At 38.0% G+C, this 14858-nt stretch overlaps 1 protein-coding gene across 4 annotated transcripts in view; it reads right to left on the reverse strand.

Annotated features, from left to right (window-relative positions):
* Nucleotides 1-14858, reverse strand: part of SLC35F3 (solute carrier family 35 member F3) — a 531513-nt gene that overhangs the window by 113622 nt on the left and 403033 nt on the right. The window lies entirely within an intron of this gene.

Here is a 14858-nt window from a genome sequence, read left to right on the forward strand (position 1 = left end):
CACCTGGGACCTGGCTTTCGGCCAGGCACTTTCTTTTCTCTATCATGTCTCCCGACCTGTGTGGTATTAAATTTGGATCACTGGATGGGATTAGCCTTTCAGAAAGAGGTCCAGACTGATCGGGGTTCTGCTGTGGCTCCAATATAATCAATAAGGCCTGGTTTCTGACTCATTTCTGCAAACTCATATCTCTAACTTGGCTCTGCCACGCCCCTCGTGGTATCCAAAATTCTATCCTTCCTCTATCTTTCTACCTTGTGGCTTCTTGCAGGTTTGGGAAGCCTCAGAGAGAGAGAGAGAGAGAGAGAGAGAGAGAGAGAGAGAGAGAGAGAGAGAGAGAGAGAGAGAGAGAGACAGAGAGAGAGAGAGAGAGAGAGAGAGAGAGACAGAGAGAGAGAGAGACAGAGAGAGAGAGAGAGAGACAGAGAGAGAGAGAGAGAGAGAGAGAGAGACAGAGGCAGAGACAGAGACAGAGAGACAGAGAGACAGAGAGAGACAGAGAGAGAGAGACAGAGAGAGAGACAGAGAGACAGAGAGACAGAGAGAGACAGAGACAGAGAGAGAAAGAGACAGAGAGAGAGACAGAGACAGAGAGAGAGAGAGAGAGAGACAGAGACAGAGACAGAGACAGAGAGAGAGAGAGAGAGAGAGAGAGAGAGAGACAGAGACAGAGAGAGAGACAGAGAGAGAGACAGAGAGACAGAGAGAGAGCCTAAGGAGATAGGAAATGAGTATCCCTCCATGCCCGTATAAAATAAAGCAATTGTATTAGGCATCTTCAATGATTCCTTCCACTCTGAATATTCTAGATTTCATCAATTTCTTTAAAGGTAGTCTTTGATGACTTAGGTATCTTATAGTATCTGGGGATGGAAATCAGTCAATAAGCACTTATTAAACCAGATACTGGTTAAACCTTGGAGATCCAAAGAAAGGCAAAGGAGGTCCCTGCTCTCAAAGAGCTCACATTCTTAAAAACAAAAACAAAAACAAAAAATCAAACCCTTACTTTCCATCTTAGAATCAATACTAAGTATTGGTTCTAAGGCAGAAGAGCAGTAAGGGGTAGGCAATGGGGGGTAAGTAACCTGGTCAGTATCACACAGCCAGGAAGTATCTGAGTTCACATTTCAAACAGGATCTCCCATCTGGCTCTTAAACCACTGAACCACTGTAGAAGCCCCAAGGAGTTCATATGCTAATGGGGAAATCATATATGAATAGCTATGCTCGTAAAGATATATGTGTATATGTATGTATTTATATATAATATACATAGACATTACAATGAGAGAAAAGGGACTTGAGGGGGTGGACTGGATAGGAGAACTAGGAAAGTCCTGTTGCAAAGGGTAAGATTTGAGCTGAGTTTTGAAGAAAGCCAGGAAAGCTGAGGTGGATGTGAGGAAGAAGAACATTCATGTTAGGCACAGCCAATATAAATAAATGCATGGAACTAGGAAATGGAATGGAATCTGTGAAGAACAGCCAATAGGTCATTCTAGATGGATCCTAGAGTGCATGGAAGGAAGTAGTAAGATTGGAAAGATAAAAAGGGTCCATTGTGAAGGGTTTCAAATGCTAAACAGAAAATGATTTAATCCTGGATGTAACAGGGAGCCACTGCAGTTTAATAAGGGAGAGGGTAACATGTTCACTTGGGGGAAATTACTTTGGCAACTGAGTGGAGGACGGAGTAAAGTGGGGAAAGTTTTGAGACATGGAGATGTAGTAGAAAGTTATTGCAATGTTTCAAGCAAGAGGTGATAAGGACCTATCCTGGAGTAGTGGGTGAGTAGATAGAAGGGGTTATATGGGAGAGGCATGAAGTTAAAAATGGTAAGACCTGGCAAGGGGTTGGCTATGTGGGGTGGTTGTCAAAGAGGAATCGAGGATGACAGTGAGGTTGTGAGTCTGGGTGATTAGGAGGAGATGGTGCTTTTGACACCATCATTGTGAAAACTCTATGGGAAAGATGAGTTCTCTTTTAGATATGTTGGTTTTGAGATGACTAGGGAACATCCCATTTGTGACATTCAGGAAGCACAAAGAGATATATTTCTGGAGCTCAGGAAAGGGATTATGGCTGGATATGTAGAGCTGGAAATAATTTCCACAGATTTGAACTTAAGAAGGAAAGAACAAAGCAGTTTGAAGATGCTATGCAAAAGGGACTCTTGGCTTTTTCACTCATTTCAGTTCTCTGGAGAAGTAATCAGGTTTAGAAAGCAAATACTTTAAAGCAAGACTTTGAAACTGGCCAGGTTCTCCATTATGGCACTTCATTCATTAGATAAACGCTTATGAAGGACTTCCTGTAAATGGAACACTGTAATGGGTAAAGAGAGGACAGCAGAGCATCCTGGATACAACAAGAGAGTTTAAACTCTCTTCAACAGGTGATGGGGAACCCCAATTTTTTTAAAGCAGGAAATGAGAAGATCCATACCTAAGAAAGATTATTCAGAGAGTACTATGAAAGGTTGATTGGAGGGGGCTGGGGAAGTTTCTGCTTCTTATAAAAGACAAGGGAACCGTACTCTGAGTTAAAGTAGAGAATGAGGTGCTGATACTTTTGTACAGTAGGAAAAGTACTAGAAATGGAACAAGTGGGCACAGCATCTAGTCTTGATTGTGCTTGCTACCTTTGTGAATTTAGGTGAATCATTCAGTCTCTCAGTTTCCTCATCTGTAAAATGAAGGAAAGGCTGGGTGTTGTGGCACATACCTGGAGTCCCTCATCCTGGGGGAAACTGAAACTAGTAGTTTTTTTGAACTAGGGAATTCTGATCCACGGTGGGTGAGACAGTTTTGGTGCCTACATGGAGTCTAGCACTTAAACCTCCAGAAGCAGAAGTGTGGGTGTATAGGGAGGGCGGGCACAAATAAGACCAGGCTAAGGAGGGACAAACTGACTCAGGTTGGAAATGGAACAGGTCAAAGCTTCCATGATGATTAGTATCTGCTGCACATTCAGCTTGGACAAGATAGGGTGTCCTGGGCCCTACAATAAAATAAAATGCTGGAGTAGGTGGCTTCTAGGGGTACTCCCAACTCCAAATATATGGACCTGTAAAAAGTGGCTCGTGAAGTTTCAGTGTAAAGTGACTGAGTTATTTTTAACTCCCTGGAAGCTGTATAAAATCTCAAGCATAAAACTCTAATGGCTGGAAGTAGAGGGGTGGGGAGTGTTTTCATTTGGCTTCTAATTACTTTACCCTTCCCTCTCCCTCAATAAATATACCCCCCCCACACACACACATTCCCACATGCCTGTTTTCTTTGTTCATATCATTATTCCTAGGTAGAATGGTTTTGTCTTCTGTGCCTACCTAAAACACATGCATCTTTCAAGCTAAGCTTATGTCTCTGTGAAGGCTTCAAGGACAAATCTGGTCTATACTCAACACTTCTTCCTTGAAACTCCTCTTGCACAGATTTAATTTTTTTAAACCCTTATCTTCTGTTTTGGTATCAATTCTAAGACAGAAGAGTGGCTAGGCAATTGAGGTTAAGTGACTTGCCCAGAGTCACACAGCTTGGAAGTGTCTCAAGCCAAATTTGAGCATGTCTTCCCATCTTCAGGCCTGGCACTCTGTCCACTGTGCTCCCTACTGCCCCTGTTGTACATATTTGATGACCTATTGATAAGTCATCTTGTTTGGGGACCTGAAAATGTCCCCAGAAGTGTCCGGCTGCACATGTGACTAACTCTCTTGGACTGAAGCTCAAAACCAAAGCCCTCAGCAGCAAAGCTGATCCTGACTATGATTAGTTGAATAGCTATTACTATTACTGCCAGCATCATTAATGTAATCAAATTTGAAGAAACTACACAAAACAATATAACAAAGCTATAGCAGAAGCTTTACATAATCTGAAATCATCAGATTAAACATGGTCATTTGTTTCCTCTTTCCCTAGAGGCCAGACCTTCAGAGTTAGAATCATCTGTGGATGGAGCTTATAAAGACTCCAAATAACTTGCTGGCCTATGGAGATGGTTCAAGTAAACAATCACTGAAGTTGAGACTATGTGATGATGAATAATTCTGCCTTGTTTCAGAGAAAATCTAAACTTAGTTACTTGGGGAGTATTCTGGGGGAGTCTGTGGGGGTGTGTGGCTTTTATTCTATTTCAATGCATCAAATCAGCAGCTGTCTACTGGGTTTTGAGGAAAAAACACTCACAAGTGATATTTACTATTAATACCAACACAGACCAACAGCACTGAAGACAGTACCATGCAGGCACCTGGAGGGCATTTGATAAGTGTATGCTGATGACACAGCATCTCAGAATAAGTAAATAATGTTCTCTGGGCTTGATTTCTTAACTGAAATATCAGTTTGTGTTTCAAATGGAATCTTAAGAAAGACTAGAATTTCCAAAGGAACTATCAAAACTCCCCCCACATAGCACTTGCATTGCATCTCGTCTCTCCTCCATCCCTTTGGTTGGAGAGCTGAGCACCGTTGTAATTTCCTACATTTCAGACTTAAGGCATTGACTGGATGTTGTACTGCATCTGTGCTAATTGCTTGATGCTCATATGTGTTTGTTTTCTCCTGAAATAGAATGCAAATTCCATGAGAGCAATGATTGATTATTATTATTATTTTCTTTCTCTCCCTAATGTAACATAAAGAATAAGAGAACTGACCTTAGAGGAGGAACTAGGTTTAAATTCTACTTCTTATGTCTACTGGCTGTAGGACCCTCGGTAAGTCATTTAATCCAGTACTTTCTAAGACCATAAGTTAGTTGTAGAGAAGATGTCAAAATGCATTGGTAGAAGTTCTCTATCCCAGTGAAATCAGAAGTCTAGAGTTCTATCCCTATTATACTAGCCTAGGGTCTGTATGACAAGAAGCTTAGTATGCCTTAAGAGAGGTGAAGGGAAGAGAAATGTCACGTCACCACTTCTTTGGGCTAATTGACATTTTGTCGTTTGGACTAAAATGCACAAAAAGGACCTAAGGAGTAGGTCCTAAAAAAGTTGTTTGATTGCTTGCTTGAAGGAGTCAGGATATACACCTGTCCTTTTCTAAGCCCTGAACTTGGCCAATTGCTTCTAGAATAAGAATATTTCTGTGTCATCACCATCATTTACCCCATGAAGGGAACCTGGCCCAAATTTGAGATCCTTGAAAACTTTAGCTCCCAAGTGGAGAATGTGACCCATTTTTCTCAATCATTTGCTAAAGAGAACCATGATCATCATATTGATGCATGAGATGATCAAAAATGACCAATGCAAGAGATGAAGCTGCAAACTAGCAGCTCATTTTGCCTGTTGCCTTGGAAGATGCTTAAAATCAAGTCATCCTGGGCCCCATTTCTCATTTTCTGAGACTTCTGTGTCATGAGCCAAAAGATCAACTTAAGAATAAAAGATGAACTGAGTGTTGGAAATTCTCCAGAAATGCCTGAGCTCAGCATTTTCACTGCAGAGAAAGCCATAGTCCATTATAATGGCTCTGAAATGAGTTCAGTAACCTGGGCATTGATCTTCTTCCCTTATCTCTAGATTCAAGGTCCCCTTGGGCCATCTCAGTGGTTTGGAGAAGCACCATGGGCTAGTGGAAGGGTCAATGGATTTGTAGTAAGAAGACAGGGTTTTAATTCTGCCATTGTTAGTGACTACCTTTGAAATTGCCTAGCCTCATTTCCTCATGGGTAAAAACAACAGGGTCAGATTAGAGAATTTCTAGTTTGCATTACTACTTTAAATCTAAGTTTCTGTTTGGTACTGGGGACTATTGAGGGGTTTGATCACAGAGAGGCAGGTAGATTCACATTCTGGGGGGAATCTCTTGGACTCAAAGTTAATATGATGAAGAATTCTGCTCTTTCGGCCAAGGTAACCTCTTAATTTTAGGAGGAGCTCTTGTATAGAAGTAGATCTTTGGGCAATGTTCTAGAATAGGTTTTAGGAAATCACTGGTGAAATTACACATCCTAGGATTCAGGGTGAAGAGTTTGAAGTTTATTGGTTCCAAACCAGCCTGGGGTCTGTATGACAAGAAGCCTAGTATGCCTTCTGGGAGGTGAAGGGAAGAGAAATGTCACGTCACCACCTTTGGGCTAATTGAATTGTAATTTGCCATTTGTCATAGTGTCTGGACTAACATGCACCAAAATTTTCCCAGAATATTTTCTTACATTTTGGGGAGAGAAAGAAGAGAAATGAAATATTTCATTTATACAAGGGATTGCTGCAGGCTGGGAATCAAGTATGTTGACAGTTTAAAGAAAGAAACTTGACATCAGTAACATTTCACATTTTTGCCCAAAAACTTACTTGATAGTTTAGTGAACTAAGAAATTATCAAGAATTTCTCAAATTGCTGTGAGTTACCACCACCACCACCACCACCACCACCACCACCACCACCACCACCACCACCACCACCACCACCACCACTACTACTACTACTACTACTACTACTACTACTACTACTACTACTACTACTACTACTACTACTACTACTACTACTACTACGTTTTATTCTTCTTTTTTTGATCTGGACCTGTGATCTTATCAGTGTCTATGTGGAACCTTACCTCAAAAAGATGTAGATCAACAACTCATCTAAAATTTATAATTTTAGAGAATTATCTGAGGATACTCTGAAGGTAAGTGACTTGCCCATAGTCACACAACAAGTATGTGTCAAAGGTAAGACATGAATCCACATCTTTCTGACCCCAAGGATGGTCCTCAATATATTGCATCCAGTTGCCTATCATCATCATTATTATTACTCAAAATCATAGATGTCATGGTTTTGGTCTGCATTCAAAGATTTTTGGTTCAGACTTGTATTTTCAAAGCTTATGACACTGAATATTGTTTTTAGCTTTGTCAGTAAACATGGTAGGTGCTTCAGTGTGTCCCACTTCATAGAGCCAGCTCTTATTATCCATGAAAAGAAAGTGAAATAAAGTCATTTTATCTCCTTTTCCATCTTCAAATTCTTCTATGGATTCTTAAACCTAGAATTAGTTAACTAGCTTAAAAAAAAGGCTACATATTCAAAGATGAGAGGAAAACAACTGTCACTATTGCGTTCTTCATTGTCTGACTGTAACAGTATACCAGAAAGTCTCAACTTTTGCTTCTGAAAACAGGTCCTTGTCAGCAGCAATTTCTGATAGACCTTTGCCTAAGGACCAACATCTGACTGAATTATCCCTCTTGTTATGCTGTAAGATGCTAAGGAAGCTCCTGGCCTTGAAAGACCAGGGTGTTCCATGACTCACTTGGGACAGTTGTTGGGACATCGTTGGGACAGTATTGGTGTTAAGAGAATGAGTTTTTAAAATGGAAGCAAGCAATCTGACATCATTAAAAGCACTCCACTTTTGTGTCTGAGTATATAAACATACACACATGCACTGGAAAGGGGCTCTAGATAATAATAGTTTGCATTTATGTAGTACTCTAAGGTTTGCAAACTGTTATTTCATTTTGTTTTCTTAACAACTTTGTAAGATAGATGCTGTCATTATCCATATTTTACTGGTGAGAAAATTGACAATGATGGAAGTTAAGTGATTTGTCAAAGTTAACAAGAATCTGAGGAAGGATTTGAACTTGGGTCTTTCTGACTCTAAGTGCTCTCTGCATTACATTGTCAGTAGGAAATAGATAATGACCTGGGTCCAGGACTTAGTAGTGGGAGGAGATTGGCTCAGATACAGTTGGGAAATGTTATATGTTCTCAATGATCTCAAACATTGTGCTACCGAAGGCCATTTTTTAAAAACACCAATACTTCTCTAGTGATGACACATGGCTATAAAACATGGAATATACAGGTCTTGGAAAAAAGAAATTACAAATAGCTCCAAAGGCAACAGAAGGTTGCAGGCTGAGCATAGATGGCACCATTATGTCATTGGTAACTTGCAGGAGAAAATTGCTATTACAACCCAAATATACAAGACCAGAAAAGAAGCTGGTTGGGCAGGTAGCAAGAGTGAGAGGCAGAAATGGACAATGCAGGTGGCATGTGGGTATCCTTGAGATATTAGAAGAATGAGGAAGGGTTTTCTACCAATAGACCTTCTATTTGGGATTAATGAAAAAGTAGAGACACGAGTCATGTGGACTGGGAGAAGTCACAATCTATATCAGCTGAGAAATAGCTTCCCTCATAAAATCACAGCTCCATCAAGGAATCAAAACATCTCTTGCATTGTTTTGCAAATATGAATTACTGAATAAATGGTTGATCAATTGAATTATAGGTGATAGACATAAAATAAATAAGCTATAAATATTCTTCTTGTTATTTTCAGGAGCCACGAAGATGCATAAAACCTTCCAAGTCCCAATCTATTATATATATTTTGTTTCTATTATTGCTCAATTCAATTCAATTCAATAGAAATTTGTTAAATGTCTACTAAGTAGAAGGCAAAAGTCTTTGATCACATGGAATTTAGAAAATATCAGGGAGACATATGCAAAAGTTAATAACAAAATGATAATGATGTTAACTAGCACTGATATCAAAGTGCTTTTTGCAAGTATTATCTCATTTGATCCTGACAATAATCCTATAAAATAACTGCTATTAGTATCCTTTTATAGATGAGGAAACTGAGGCATAAAGAAGTTAAAGGACTTGCCCAGGGTCAACACAGCTAATTAGTGCTAATGGCTAGATTTTAACTAAGGCCTTTTTGATTAGAAATTGATTCACTAGCTATTATACCATCTACCCATCTTGAATACAAAACATAAAGGAGTAATACAAGGTAATTTTAAAAGAAACTGAGCTTTGACAGTGCAGCATCAGCAAAGGACTATTGTAGGTTGCATCTGAGCTGGGTTCTGGACAAAGTTCAGGAAATACTGATTTAAGTTAAAAATTAGTTATTTTAAAAAGGAGCAGTGATCTCAGTGTTGTCTGGGGCCATTATTAGAAGCACTTAGAATCCACTTTCACCATTTCTTTTTTCAGGTCTAGTGCTAGGCGGGGAAACTAGATAGCTCAGTGGATCAAGTGGTGGATTTGATATCAGGAAGCCCTGAGTTCAAATTCAGCCTCAGGCACAGGACAAGTCACCTCTCTTTGCTTCAGTTTCCCCATGTAAAATGGGGACAATAACAGCACTTAATTTGCAGGGTTGCTGTGATTCAATGCTATCATATTTGTAAAGAGTTCTGCATAGTACCTGGCACATATCCATGCTCATTATTATCAGTATTATTCTAAAATTTTAAAGAATTAAAGAATCACCAGTTCATGGATTGAATGGATGTAGAGCAAGTGCCACAGATTGACAGACTGGCAAAACTCACATTAAGAGAAAAAAGTTCCGGATGATACAATGTGTTAAGCAATGGGCTGGGTAATCTTGGCATTTTCAATTGTCTTCAGGATATCTTGGGAATAAATAATTCAATTCCTTTGCACCTGTTCCCTTATCTATGATAAACCATTCACAACCTACTTTTCTAACCATATATTTTACTACTAGCTCATATAAATAGGGAGCCTTCAGGTTTGTAGCATTTTTTCTTTATAGCCTTCCCAAGAGGTAATTGTGCATATATCATTTTCCTCAGTTTACCTTAAGAGAGGTGACTGGCCCAGAATCACATAGCAAGGACGTGTTGAAGTAGGGATTTGAATTTGTCTTCTGCCTTCGATTCTAGTATGGTTTTCATTCTTCTACACTGCCTCTCACGAAGTGAGAATGATGGAGTCTCTTTGGTTGTCAAAGTAATAAGGTGGAAGAGGCAATATAAAAGCTATCTAACAGTGTGGATCTAGGTGGTTACATCATGACATCATCCATGGTTTCTAAAGAAGCAAGTGAACATGTAGCCAGCTTCTGACCCTTTATTTCACCTATTTTGCCCCAATCTGGCCACTATGGAATGATGTTTAGAAAGAGGGACGTAAGTTGTAGAAAGTGAGAGAACTGGGAAAATGCTTGGGGTATGAGATGCCCCATGAGATAGAAATAGAATATTGCACACCAGTTATTCTGTAAATTTTCTTCTTTTGGCCAGAGGATGTCCTTCCCTTAACCTGGTCATCAGGACCACCCTCAATACCCTACAGAGAACAGAGGTCTACATATGTCTAGGATAATCAGCACTGTCACCACCGCTTCTGTCCTAGAGAAAGGGTCCCCAACCACCATTGAGATTTTTGAAATCTTACATGGTACATCTCCAAGCTAAATGCCCCTACCGTCCCTCATGTTTTGAAGGGATTCTCTATAGACAAAAGAGAAGTACTACTGATAACAGGCCTTCTTTACTTATATTCAGCAATCTCAAAACTGCAAAAAATAAAAAGAAGTTTCTCTTTATGAGAAAAATTGGGAAATATGTCTCAAAGTCTGTTTTGGAGAAGTAAAAAAAAACATTTCACACTCAACTTCAATGATTTTTTTTCCTCAAAATATCCCTCTCAGCAATAGTAATATGATCAAATTAACCATAATTGTGTTTGGTGAATGTGAACATTGAATTGTGGGAATCCTAAAAATGTCAAAAATCAGAGTTTACTATGGTATCATACAAGTCACAAAAGTGGCATGTTAATCTATGATAGAGTTTCAGATTGGGTCTTAAAGGGATTAAGAGTAATAAATGCTAGCACTTTTCTCTCATTTAAGATTTGCAAAGTGCTCTATAAATGTTTTCTCATTTCATACTCACAATAACCCTGGGAGATAGGCACTATTATTATACCCCCATTTTATAGATGAGGAAACTGAGACAAGCAAAAATTATGTTATTAGGAAGCATGTGAGGTAACATCTGAATTCAAATCTTCCTGTCTCCAGGTCCAGCACTTTATCCACTGTGCTACCTAGTCACAGTTAAAGAGGTTTAATTCAACTCTTTAAATATTATTCATAAAATTTAAGTAATGCTGTCACTGAGAGATGAGAATCACAGTTGCACATGATCTGAACTACAGAGCATTTATGATAGTAATCAGAGATTTAATGTCTTTTTTCCCATTCACCAACTAAAGTTTTCATTTAAATAGATCCTTCTTTCTCAGGGATCGAAGTTGCTAATCGATGTAGCTTTTTAGATTTTCACTGTTGGCTCCAGAAGTTACTTGGAAGAAAATTTTTTATGTCATGTGTTGATGATGTATGTAAAATTAATGATACAACCACTCAAAAGATCGAAAATAAGAGGTCCCAGGTTTAAATCTGACCTCAGATACTTCCTGGCTGTGTGACCCTGGGCAAGTCACTTAACACTACTTGCCTAGACCTTACCACTCTTCTGCCTTAGAACCAATACTTAGTATTGATTTTAAGATGGAAAGTAAGGGATTAAAAAAAGATGGAAAATGATAATGTGATGAAGAAAGAAATTCATGCATGATGTAAAGACCTGTCAGTCCCCTTTGGTATAATAAATGAATTAGTCATTAAAATTTTGAAAAAAAAATTCTGACCTCATTATTATAGTACTAGAAAATTCTGGCTCCCATCTTTGGTCACACAGATTAGCCTACTTCTAAACTTTATAATTTATACTTAATCATCAATTGGTGTCCAAAAACACTTTAGGCAATTTGTCCTTAGCTCTTTAGTTACAGCTTATTTCTTTAGTTAGGAAGAGACCTGCCTATTCGATAGCATTTAGAGCTAATAAAAGGAGAAGGTATTTAATTTGCTTCACTAACTTTCCCTCGTGGCTAAAAATGTTCCTGTCTCTCTTCCTAGCTCCTGGTTAAAACTTTCTCTTTCAACACAAAGGATTTATTTCCTCAGCTGACTCTGAATCTTTTTCACTAATAAAAAAAAAGATGTGAAGAAGGAATACTTGGGATTAGTTTATTTTTATTTCTGAAAGCTTCAAACCCAGTGTTGAAATTTTCTCAGTCAGACCTGTCATTCTTTTAATGTTGCCCTTGTTTTCAGTGGAAGGAACACAGGCTGCACACAGAGGTGTTTGAGTTCAAATCCCACCTCTGGTACTAATTATCTTGGGATATCATCGTTATTCTTGTATAACAATTTCACCATCATTTAGTAGTGATCCAAAGCACAACTTCATTTCATGGTACACTGGACTGAAATTCAAGTTAGGCATTCACCCTCCCACAAATAATCCTTTCCTCTCTATTCCTCTCTCTCTCTCTCTCTCTCTCTCTCTCTCTCTCTCTCTCTCTCTCTCTCTCACACACACACACACACACACACACACACACACACACACACACACACACCATTTTCTTTCCTTCTCCTTATGGTTTCTGTCAGACAGATGAACAGAAGCTCTACATATTTTATTTCCATAGTACTTGCTTTTCATCCTTTCGCCTATTTAAGTGATAGAAAGCACCAAACAAATGGCAATGCTCCTTTAGGGTACCTTAAATCCCAAAGAGTATACTTTCTTTAATTATACAATTTAGAATAGTGAGGAATATCATATGGAGTCTACTTTTCTAATAGTTCTTTATTAAGAAAACATCACTTTCTTGAAAACAAACTTATGAATATGATGGGATGCTTCTGTGCCAAAAGAAATGATAAAAGCCGTTTCAGAGAAACCTAGGAAATATTGTATGAACTGATGCAAAGTGTGCAGAACCATAAGAATAATTTATATAGTAACAACAATATTATAAAAACAACTTTGAAAGACTTAAGAACTCTGATCAATGAAATGACTAACCCTGATTCCAGAATAAAATGATACCTAAATGAAAAAAAAAGACAATAGACTCAGGGTGCAGAGAGATAAATTTCTGGACATGGACAAAGTGGGAATTTGTCTTCCATATTTGTTATAAAGGTTTTATTTCATTCTTGTTTTTTTTTCTCAGTTGCAAACGAGGTTCAATAAAGAGAAATCAAATGCTTTTTAATTGAAAAATAAAATTTGATTTTAAAAAATGGCTACAATTTAAAAATCAACATGCCAACCAGATTAGTGATTAAAAGAAATATAAACTCCCAAGTACAAGTATAGGACCACTGTTAATACCTACCTGTTATAAACTATATTTGTCTAAACACTAATTTTCCTTTCAATCTAGAATAAAGTCATTATATTATTTTCCCATCTTGGGCTGCATTAGAATCTTTTCACAATGCCTAGAGGAGTCTATTCTGATTTGTCCTACTCTCTTGGTTATTGCCATCCAAAGGAGAATTACTCTACTAGCACCTTACTTTGGACCATGAATTACTATTAATTCATCTCCAACATAAACAATTATGGCTTTTTTCCTCAAACTTAGACAACCCACACACACCTGTTTTCTTCCCATTGCTTCTCTAAACTCTCTTTTCAAAATGGTGGCAAAGAACGTCTTGCATCCTTGTCACAATTATCTAACTTACTCACTCTGAGCCTCTTTCTTTAGATAAGTGATTCTTTCATTTTATAATAGGATTTCTTAAAGAAACCAGCACCCTTCTCCTTTCATCCCCCAAATATTTTTTAAACTACCAAAAAAGCAAAATGTGTTTTAAACAAGGTAATGCAAGCTACTTTGTAACTCAACTGCATTTCAAGAGGTTAATGATGACAAGTAGTTCACTGAGAATTACTTTCTTGACTTTTGCTCCTGGTTTTAATCTTTGATTGAGATCTTTGATGCAGGGGAAGGAATGCTTCTGGTCTCTAATGTCTGATTTCTTTAGACCACAGACGTTTGAGAAATTATTACAATTAACTCAAAATGGAGGAAAAATCAAAGAAATTTAGAATTTGGATTTAGTTCTGATAGTACTAGAACAATTTAATATATCTTCAGTTGGTCAAAAAAATTTAAATTCCTGCCCTGAAAATACCATTCAAACCTTATGGAAAGGAAATATATTCCTGAAATAGTGTAAATACACCCATTACCAAAGGTCAATAATAAGCAAGACATGATGTTTTCCCCCCTTTTCTTGGCTCTTTGTAGGATTCAGCCAAGCTGAGTTCTGGAAGAAGTTCATAACTTCCACTAAAGTAGCCTCTGAGTCTGATTTTAGAACCTGAAGCAAAGTAGGGCTAGAGTACACACAGTGGAAAGAAAATTCTGATTCTCCACAGCCTGGGTTCTTTCATCCCAACATTTCAAACCAGTTTCATACCCTTCCTTGAATTATGCTATCCCAAAAGAGAACCTAGATGAAGGACAAGTTATGGCAAGTCTATCATACAAGGGAATTTGATGTATGATCCTGAAAAACCATAAACTCAGACCTTTAGAGCTATCAGGGACTTTAGAGACTATCTTAACCCATCCTTCCTCATGGGGAGTTTATATGATCTGACCAAGACCACAGAGATTGTAAGTTTCAAAGTCAGAATTTGAACCCAGAACCTCTGTCTCCAGAGCAGATAATCAGGATAATGAACTAGATTTAGATTAAGAAAGTCCTAAGCTTGAATCATGATTGAGACACTTATAAACTGGGTAGCTTTGGGAAAATTATTTAACCTTTTTTAACCTTTGCAAGGTGGGGATAATAATAGAACTAATCCACAGGATCTTATGAGGATCAAATCAGACATATTATCTATATGAGATATGAAATAGATGAACACATAAATATGTACATATCCACAGATATATGTATATATAACATTTTGTAAAAATAAAATGTTTTTATCATTAACAAGTGTTATTATTAAACATTAACAAGCCTAGATCTTTTCTCTTTTATGCAATCCTTATGAAGGTTAAGTGAGATACTCTATGTACTTTTGCTCACTCATTTAGTTGTGTTTGGAATTTGGAAACCCTATTTGGAATTTTCTTGGCAAAGACACTGGAATGAGGAGCAGCTAGGCAGCTCAGGGGAATGAAAGTCAAGCTAAGAGATGGAAGGCTCTGGGTTCAAATTTGGTTGTAGA

The sequence above is a fragment of the Monodelphis domestica genome, chromosome 2 (assembly GCF_027887165.1).
Source record: "Monodelphis domestica isolate mMonDom1 chromosome 2, mMonDom1.pri, whole genome shotgun sequence".
NCBI lineage: Eukaryota > Metazoa > Chordata > Mammalia > Didelphimorphia > Didelphidae > Monodelphis > Monodelphis domestica.